The following is a 9,146-nucleotide window of genomic DNA, read 5'->3' on the forward strand; positions in this document are numbered from 1 at the left end:
AGCGTGCTAAATTAGCACAGATTGGATTGCAGAAAGAAAACAAGTTTTCCTTTCACCTAGCAGTAACTTCCGTCAATTTTTCAGATGAGTTTCAGAGGTTCAGTAGGAGACATGTTACCGAAATCACAAATTCAAGAATATAAATAAATCATTTTCCAGCCACAATTTTCAACTATTCTTATTATTGGCTTAGTCACCTTTCTGCTAGCTGAACTGTTTCTTAGAATAACTCCAACACATAAACACCATGCATTGTTTTTCTTTTCTTTTTTTTCAGAATGGTCTGATTCACTTTGATCTGCTTTTACCTGCCAAGAATTTTGCTGACGCAGCCATGGCTGACTCGCAATTGCCTGGAGATGTCGCAAGGTCGGACACCTTGATGGGCAAGTTCCACAATCCTTTGGCGAACAACATCAGGCAGCGGCCGACCATTCACAAAAACGCCCCCTAATTGATTCACTCCTCCATGTCCTGAAAAATATGGGGGGGGGGAAATAAACAAAAAACAAGCAGAGAAAAAAATACATCTTTGTGATTGCTTAGAAAATGCTTTAAAAGGCTTCCTGCAGCTATGGCTTCCCCTCTACCATTAAGAACTGAATAACTTCTTCCTAAGAGTTTGGACATTTCTGAAATGCTAGTTATGGTTTATTTGCTCAGAGGAGGACGAACAATGTTATTTACTAAAACCTAATTTGACACTGATAGCAATTTTACACTTGTGTAACTCTAATTACTTCAATAATTACCCAAGATTATGTGGCATGAGATTCAGGCCTCCAATTTGGGGAGGGGGGGAATCTCAAAACTTATTTTTAGGCCAGCCCGCAACTCATCTGGCACCAAAAAATTATGAATGATAGCTATCAAATTTAAGGTGTAAATATGAAGCTAAAATTCTTAGCATGCTTGTTTTAATATCATTAAATTCAATCCGATTTACTTGCATGTAAATATGTTTACAGTAAGTGTGCCAGTCTAACTTTGATGGTAAATAAAGCCAAGCCATGCTCATCTCTGGAGGAAATAGGGCCAAATTTAAAAAGGTGGCTCCATTGATGGGACTTCCAAAAGTATTCATTTTTTCTTTCAATATCATAGCTCAGTTATTAATGCCTTATATAAATGTCTGTGTGTGTGCAATAACTTCAGATTTACATATTTTACAATGACTATGAAAATATTAAGGCACTATATTGTGTGGCTCAGCGAGACAGGATTATTTTTTCCCTATATGTACATTTGTCACTATTTTTTTAAATGTTGAAACATCTGGTATAAAATGGTTTCCAACTAGATAAATAGTAGCTAACTGGATAAAACAAATAAGCATGAAATACAGCGCCATGGAATAGTGAGAAAATATAATTAACTCTGAAATTGTTCATCAGACAAACTATAATAAAAAAGTAGCAATGTTGAACACAAATAATTGCAAGAGCCAGCATTATTGGCAATACTGAATAAAGTAATTTCTCTATTTACAGAAGGCTTGAACTGAACACAATCTACTAACTCTGCATTAAATAAAAATCTAGTTAACTATATCATCCATGTTTATTAAGCCCAACAATGTTACTATTGATAAACTTGACAGGGTCTGCGTATATCTTCCAAAACTGAAATATAGTGAAAGTCCAATATTTTGTGTTAAAGATTAATTTGAATAAGCAGGATTAACTGAAAAATGATGTTTTGCCCAGAACTGAAGTTTAGCTAGTTTTATGTTTATTGTTTTGTTTGAATTACTAATATTTTATTTGACCTTTTGAATATTGTCTAAGGAATGAAGAAAAGAAAGGATAAACCAAAATTAAAAGTATACTTTAGCAGATTGTTAAAAGAATAGAATATTCAGGAACTGTTTTTACTATCATTAACTATAACTCTGATATTAAGAGGATTATTGTTCAGTGTCTTAATTGCACAGTTTTAAAAATCTCGCAAAATTACAATGTCTTTGCAAAGGGATAGCAAATTTCAGCTCATAAAAAATGCAATCTATAAATATAACCTTAATTAGAACTCCAGCAATTTGGAAAGAAATCTAATTTATCAGTTAATATGCACTGTATATTACTCTGATCTGGAAGTGTGCGTAAGTTCTAGTTTCTAGTTTCTTCGATGAAACAGTTCACTGTCAAGGGAATCAACCTAGAGTTAGTGAAACTGAGTCTCTTGGACTAGTTAAAGAAGGCAAGATAGTAAATACTATAGCTTTCCAAAGCTAACAGACTTGCAGCCAGTAATATGTTGTAATATTGCTGCAATGTATCAAAAATGTATTTAAATATAAGGGTAAACAGAATAGGAAATGGAAGGAGTGGGACAGAAAGAGAGAAGCATAAAAACAGAGAGAAAATCCATTATATCTTGAGGTAGTACTTCCATTAAGACTAGGGGATGCTTTAATTCTACAATAATTGCAGTTCCTAGTCTACACAGTTTAGTCAGATCTGTTAATAAAAGACAGCAAACAGCTGCTGAACTGCTGAAAACTCAGCCAGTATTTGTGGGGTATAAGCAGTTCAATATATTGTACAGAACTGTAGCCTAACTGAATAAATCTGCAAGGCTCTTATCTATGTTGCGGATTTGCAGAAGCAAGTGTAAAAATTGCATTTCCAGAATTACATATATTAACTTTACCTTTATGGAAAAATAAGAAAATAAACTAAAGAGCACAAGTGATACTCAAATCAATGACCAAGTCTTTAAAAAGCTGATGTTCATACATACTTGATGTGTGTGGTGTGTGTATGTCAGAAGGATTGTTACTCTACCTTCCCAAACTCAGTCTAGCTCCAATAATTGAGGGAGGGAGGGAGGGAGGGAGGGAGGGAGGGAGGGAGGGAGGGAAGGAAGGAAGGAAGGAAGGAAGGAAGGAAGGAAGGAAGGAAGGAAGGAAGTCACTGTAAAACAAAAAAGCAGAAAAGAATGCCAAGGAAATAAAACAATACAAAAATACTATTGTTAGAGCTTCCTCTATTTTTTCTCATGGGATGAATCTGCCATTTCTCTCTGACATTAAATGATAAAAATGCAAGTAGTTGTAAAAATATTTGCAAACAAGCACAGGTAGATATGCCCTTCCAGAATTTGTGTGACTGTGAGCTCCAGATTTACAACGCTCATCTCTTTGAGGGAGAATATTTGGAATGGTAAGGGAATTACTAGTTCCAATAAGAAGAAACTCCTATCATCAGTGGGAGTTTTCCCTGTAATCCTTCTCTATTATCACACAAAGATTCTCTCTTAGCAGAGAGAGATGTCTTCAGTATTCAAAAGTAACACAGGGAGTAGAAAGAGTGGGGAGAAAGATTCGATAGGCCAAACCTTCCTTGCTTTTAAGGAAATAGCCCAGCACATGAGAAAGAAGGCTAGAAGCACATGAGGTGGGTGGAATATAGTTTATATTTCAACATGCAATATAATCCAATCCATTTTAGCTGCATACAATGAAAATAGTTTCACTTCTATGAACAATTGATTTGTCCCAGAGAGAAAATCAGCTTGAACTGCTTGCAAATTTTCAGAAAAGAATTAGCTGCTCCAAATACTTCCACAGAAGAATCTGTGGGGCATGTGCATTGCACAAGAGCTGCAGTGTGCCATGTGTGTGCGCGCATAAATTTTCCCCCAAGGTGTTAGATATCACGTAACATGCTGGTGGTGGTTGTGTTGTTTTTAAAAGTGCTTAAAAGTGTGTAAAATTGCCTAATACTCACACTATATATCCTCAATCAGTGTACATATATCTAAAGATATTGATATGGATATATAGACAGTCATCTCTAAAATGAATCTTTGTAACCTGTGCATCTTTGGATCATTAGATTGTTAGATATATAATCTCTAAGACCCCAAGAAAAGATCACTACAGAGGCATTAAAGAGGCCAGATAATCTTTGAGCTTTAAATTGTTTGAATATACATATATAAATGCTGATGCCCTCTTGAAGTGTGAATAAAAACTAGAACACGTGTTTGTGAATGAGTGAAAAATGAGCATATGTATTGTTCTGACACACTTCCATACCTTAACTCTTAATACTCTTCTGCCTGTCTAGTCCAGCTTAGAGAGGAAATTTTAGATATTTTGATCACCTGCAGACTATTATCTGAACTTCATCCTCAAGACTTTCCTGCTGTTGTAAAGTTTTGCTGACTCAGCACATGATAATACCAAACAAACAGCTTGATCCCTCTACAGTAAAATGCCAAATAATTTCCCATTTCTCCATGCATTTTGGTTTTCCCAAAACACATAAATATTTGACTGGTGAGATGAAATCTGAAAGCTCGAAGGTGGTCAGTGTGGATCTAATTGAGAGTCTGGTTTGGAAACTCAACAATTCTTTGCATTTTGAGCAAACCATCACAAAATAAGTCAACCCCAACCAAAATGCTTACAGTATTTTGTCTCGAACCCATTGCCTCTCAAGCATGCCTTTTCACAAACAAATCGTCAGCACATCAGAAAAGAGTGCGCTCAAAAGAATAAAAGTTGATGAAAGGACTAGCCAGGGGAGGAAACTGGCCTTAACAGATGGAGGAGGAGGATCTTGGAGAGTATGTTAAAAGAGGTTTAAGACTTCTCTTCCTCATTGCTGATAACCGCCTAGCTCTACCCTGCCAACTGGGATGAGGGTGGGAACCCAACGTCGGTCCAAGCTAATTCTTCAAGTAACTCCGGTGTGCAAAATACGGCTTTCTTCATAGGGCAAATCGAGACATTATGCCGAAAAGATCCATAAGATGGGGAAACCGACAGCGGGCGGACGCCCCAGGAACCTTGCCTAAGATTCTTCTTCTATGGAAAAGATGCTGCTAAAATGGAAACATTTCTCCAGACCCTTTACTCTGATGCTTCTGATGATAAGAAGGAGGGGGGAAACCGTAGGTTTGTTTTTCCAGCAAAATCGAACGGGTACCACGGCTGCCTCTGCCTTAACTCGGACCGGGAACTAGATTCCCCCCCCCCCGAAGATTGCCGGGGGGGGGACTTTTAAAGCGGGCGTGTGCGCGTGCTTTCTTTACAAGCAGTTTAAAGGGCTCAGGTCAAAAACTCTCCGCTTCGAGGGAGTTGTTTAGGAGACAGGCGAAAGGAAGGGCAAACCTTTATCAAGAAGACGAGTACGCTGGGTTTTAAAGTCAGCCAGTAAATTATTTTCTTTAGAAGAAGGGTTAGTTTGTGTAGGGCATTGCGGAGAAGTTTCAGCGCCTGTTATTTTTAGGTGTTTTCTGACAAGGAATGCGACGTGGCAATGCTCTACAGTAAATGGCTAACATGCCACGTTTTCATCCTCTACCTGCCACTTTTGGAAAAACAACTTGCTATTTCTCCCCTACACCTAGAGAGAGAGCGGGAGGGAGAGGGAGGGAGGGGGAGAGGAAGAGAGAGAGAGAAGAAGAGAGAGGAAGGACATATTTAAATAACTAGTACCAATGCATTGGGGTCGGGGAGGGAGGGAGAGAGAAGTATAAAAGTCAGTTTGGATTGGATGCTCATTCCCCATCCACCCCCCACCCACCCCCAGTTGACACGCACACTTTTTCTTGTTTGTTTTTGTTGTCCTTACATTCCTGCAGAAGATATCGATTTATCATTGTTTAGGTTAATGGAGGATCCTTTCCCCGCAGCTTCCGCACTCAGCCTCTCTTCAAATTAACACAAAGGAATTTCCAATGGGGAGGGAACGACAGGCAGTGGGAACATTTCTGCTCCCCCGTATTTTAAATATGAAAGTGTTCTTTTCCCTACAGTAAGATGCCTTTCCTAAAATCCCCAAATCCCTTTTGGTTCTGTTTGGTTTTGGACAAGCATTTCCTACAAATTTCAAATTCAGATACTGCCACTCAAGTAGTACCTTTCCTCTGAAGGTGACTTATGGTATGTACTCGCCAAGAGTTTCACATCCGAGTTCTCTATCTTGTGCTTACTCTGTGTATCCAATGGGGAAGCATGAAATGGTTTCGTCGAGCAAACGATTAGGTAGATAAATAGATAACACAAAAGAACATTTGTCTTCCTTAAAAGCCTGCTTTACCTAAGAGAAATGTGTTTGGTTCTCCCCTAGGTTTCTTTGAAATCTCTGGATCTAATCCAGCATTTAACTCACCGTGAGAGACGATGTCATTTCTCATAACCCTGTGTTAATGAAAAATCTCCTCCAAATCTCTCAGGCACAGCAAATCCCAAGCAAATATATTATCCATGACTGCTAGCTTAAAACAGCCGAGTCCAAACATATAAGGCTATTTTTAAACACGCCGTTACGACTAATTTGTTGTTGCCGTGAGGAGCAGAAGCAGCAGCTTCAGCATCTCCCAACGCTTTAGATCCCACGCTCAGGAAACATCAACAGATTACACACTTTTTGGTTTAGGTGCCTTGATATATATTCAGGACTATTTCAGAGATTTCTTAGCAGGGCTTTCAACTCAGCTGGACAGTGGTAATCCTATCTACTAGCATTAATTTCAAATGTTTTTTTTCCATTATATCCATACAGGCGGACTAATTAGGATATATATATATATATATATATAGGCGATTTGAACTTTGTAATAGGGCGAGAACAGCCACGGATAGACACAAAGAATCAAAACGTATGGAAGAGAAATAAAAATAGTTGAATGAGAGGAGAAAGAAAATGCAGGATATAGGGAAGGCTCCTATATATTTGTTCAAGCTGTACTAAGTAGGTAGCTGTATAAATGTAGGTTGGTTTGAAATCAGCGCGACTTACTTGCCGGCAGATATCTTTAGCCGAGAGCGCCTGTAAGATAACTGGGTGCCTTTTTGCCTCTTGCCCCGGATCTTTTTTCTTGCTCTCATAATAATTATAATCTGAGCTGGAGATATATTTTTTTTAAGGCCGCAAGGTCCTAGAACCCGCGAATGAGTTCTTAAAAAATTAAATCAATGTTAATCAACTCTGGTCGAAGAGCCCCAGATGGGTGGAGGTGGAGTTACAACGCGCACGTTTGGTTTAAACCCTCCCATGGAAATCAACTGAGAGCCTCGCAATATTTTTCTCTTCGACCGGATCGTGTCCTCAGTAATAAACGCTGCATTAACTGAAAAGGGCAGCCGATATATCGTGGTTTACACGGGAAGAGAGTGAGCGGGACGTTTTAGTTTTGGGCTTGGTGTAGTTCGGGTTGGTTTTAAAACTCCTTCGAAATCGCCAGGGGAATAATGAGTCGTAGTTGCAAGAGGTTGACAACTGCCAACGCGGCCGGCTCCAGCCTCCTGAGCTGGCTCGGGGAAGCCGATCCGATGCCGCTGTGCCTCTCTCCAGTGATGTCCAAAGGTGTCTCAGCTCCAGCAGTCTTCCCTCCTCCCTCTCTTCTTCCCTCCCTCCCCCCCTCTCTCCTTCTCTCTCTCCCTCCCATTTCAATAAACAAACACTCCGGGCTGCTGGGGGAGCGCGGCGAAGGCACGGCGGCCAGCTTAGTGCCGAAAGGCAGAGGGGGGAAAAACAAAAAACACGGAACCAGCCGCCTCTACTTACTATGCATCGCTGCAAACGGGTCGTGCTTACAGTGTATCTCCATCTGGGCTGGCGATCCAGGCTGCTCGAGGCAAACTGAGCCGGGGGCGGGGGGGATTTTGTTTTCGCTTTCAGAGCAGCTTAAGTTACACTCCTTAGGACCACTTTGTGTTGCCCGGGGATTGGGCGCTTTATTTACAAGTGCGGCTTGCAATAATGTTGTTTCTTTAAAAAACAAAAAGATAAAGAAACAAAAAAAGAAAGAAAATCCCGAAAGACACGGCGGGACTTCAGAGGCAAGATCTCTCTCTCCAAGAGGCAAGATCTCTCTGCCCAAGAGCAAAGAACCACAGAAATCCTCGGGGAAGTTATTCCTTTCATAGGGAAGGGGCTTTGGGGGGGACTCGGGTTGTCCGGACCGGGAAGGCTGGATAGCTTGAATCTTCGTCGTCGTCGCCGTCCCCCCGTCCCCCTCTACCCCTTCCGAGCTCGACCGTTTCCCACCGCCAAAGGTTGTCTCCGGTTAGTTTCTCTGCTTGGGGACGGGCAGCGGCGCCTTTATTTCCCCCGCCTCCAGAAGGAAAGGGCCATGGATCCGGTCTTGTGGTCGGAGGGAAGACCCTCCCCGGGAAGAGCCCAGCCAAAGGAGATCTTCCACAGCGAAGCAAGAGAAGAGAGGCAGGGTCCGAGCACCTGCCAAGCAGCAATTCCCAAGCTTTATCCCGGGTGCGTGCGTCTGTGTGTGTGTGAGTGAATGTTTTTTGGGGGGGGTCACTTTTCAGCATTCATCCATCCATCTATCCAACCATCTTTCTTTTCCCTTCTTTTTTCTTTCTTTCGGAAGATAACCAGAGTGGCGTCTCCGGCGAAGGCAAAGCTAGCTAGGGGACGAGGAAAGTGCCCTAGGTCAGTCTTTGTTTGAGAAGCGGTGGTGGTTTGCCGGGCATGTGCGGCTCCCTCCTTTCTCTTCCTTCGCCTTCTCTTTTCCCTTGTCGGCTTGCAGTCCTGACCGGAGGAGGCGATCAGCTGAGCCCGAGCCTCAGAAGAGAGTCGAAGAGACGGAGCTTCTTTCCCGGAGTGGAGGCGGGCTGTGGGTAACCGCCTCCCAACCCGGCGGGGGTCCCAAGTCTGGAAGAAGAAGAAGGAAAAAAGGGAGGCAAAGTCCGTTTGGCCCCGCCGCCTCTGCTCGTTGGAGGGGCAGGTGCTAGAAGCCCGGTGGCAGAAGAAGTTGGCGGGAAGTTGCGTTTGGAGAGAAGCCAAAGGAGACGAGGAGAAAGCGGCGGCGGCGGCGGCAGCAGCAGCAGCACAAGCGTGCCAGCGGCATCCCCGCCGCGCGAGAGAGAGAGCGCGAAGGAGGGAGAGAGGCGTGTTTTGCTTGTGGCGCGCGCTACGCTTTCTACCTCACGCGCCTTTCCGCTCGCGCTTAAAGTTTGCCTCTCTCTCTTTCTCTCCCCCCCCCCCCCTCTGGCAGCCACCGCGGCGTTCCGCGCTGCCCAACAGCGCGCGCGCGCCTGCGCGCCCCTACCTCGCCTCGCGGAGGGCAGCTTCCCTCGCCCGGCTGCAGAAAAGAGCAGGTAGAACGGGCCGGCTCCAAGTGGTGTGTGTGTGTGTGTGTGTGTGTGTATGCGCGCGTGCGGGGGCGCG

Source organism: Natrix helvetica (assembly GCF_964273705.1).
Source record: "Natrix helvetica genome assembly, chromosome: 2".
In the NCBI taxonomy this organism is placed as follows: Eukaryota; Metazoa; Chordata; class Lepidosauria; order Squamata; family Natricidae; genus Natrix; species Natrix helvetica.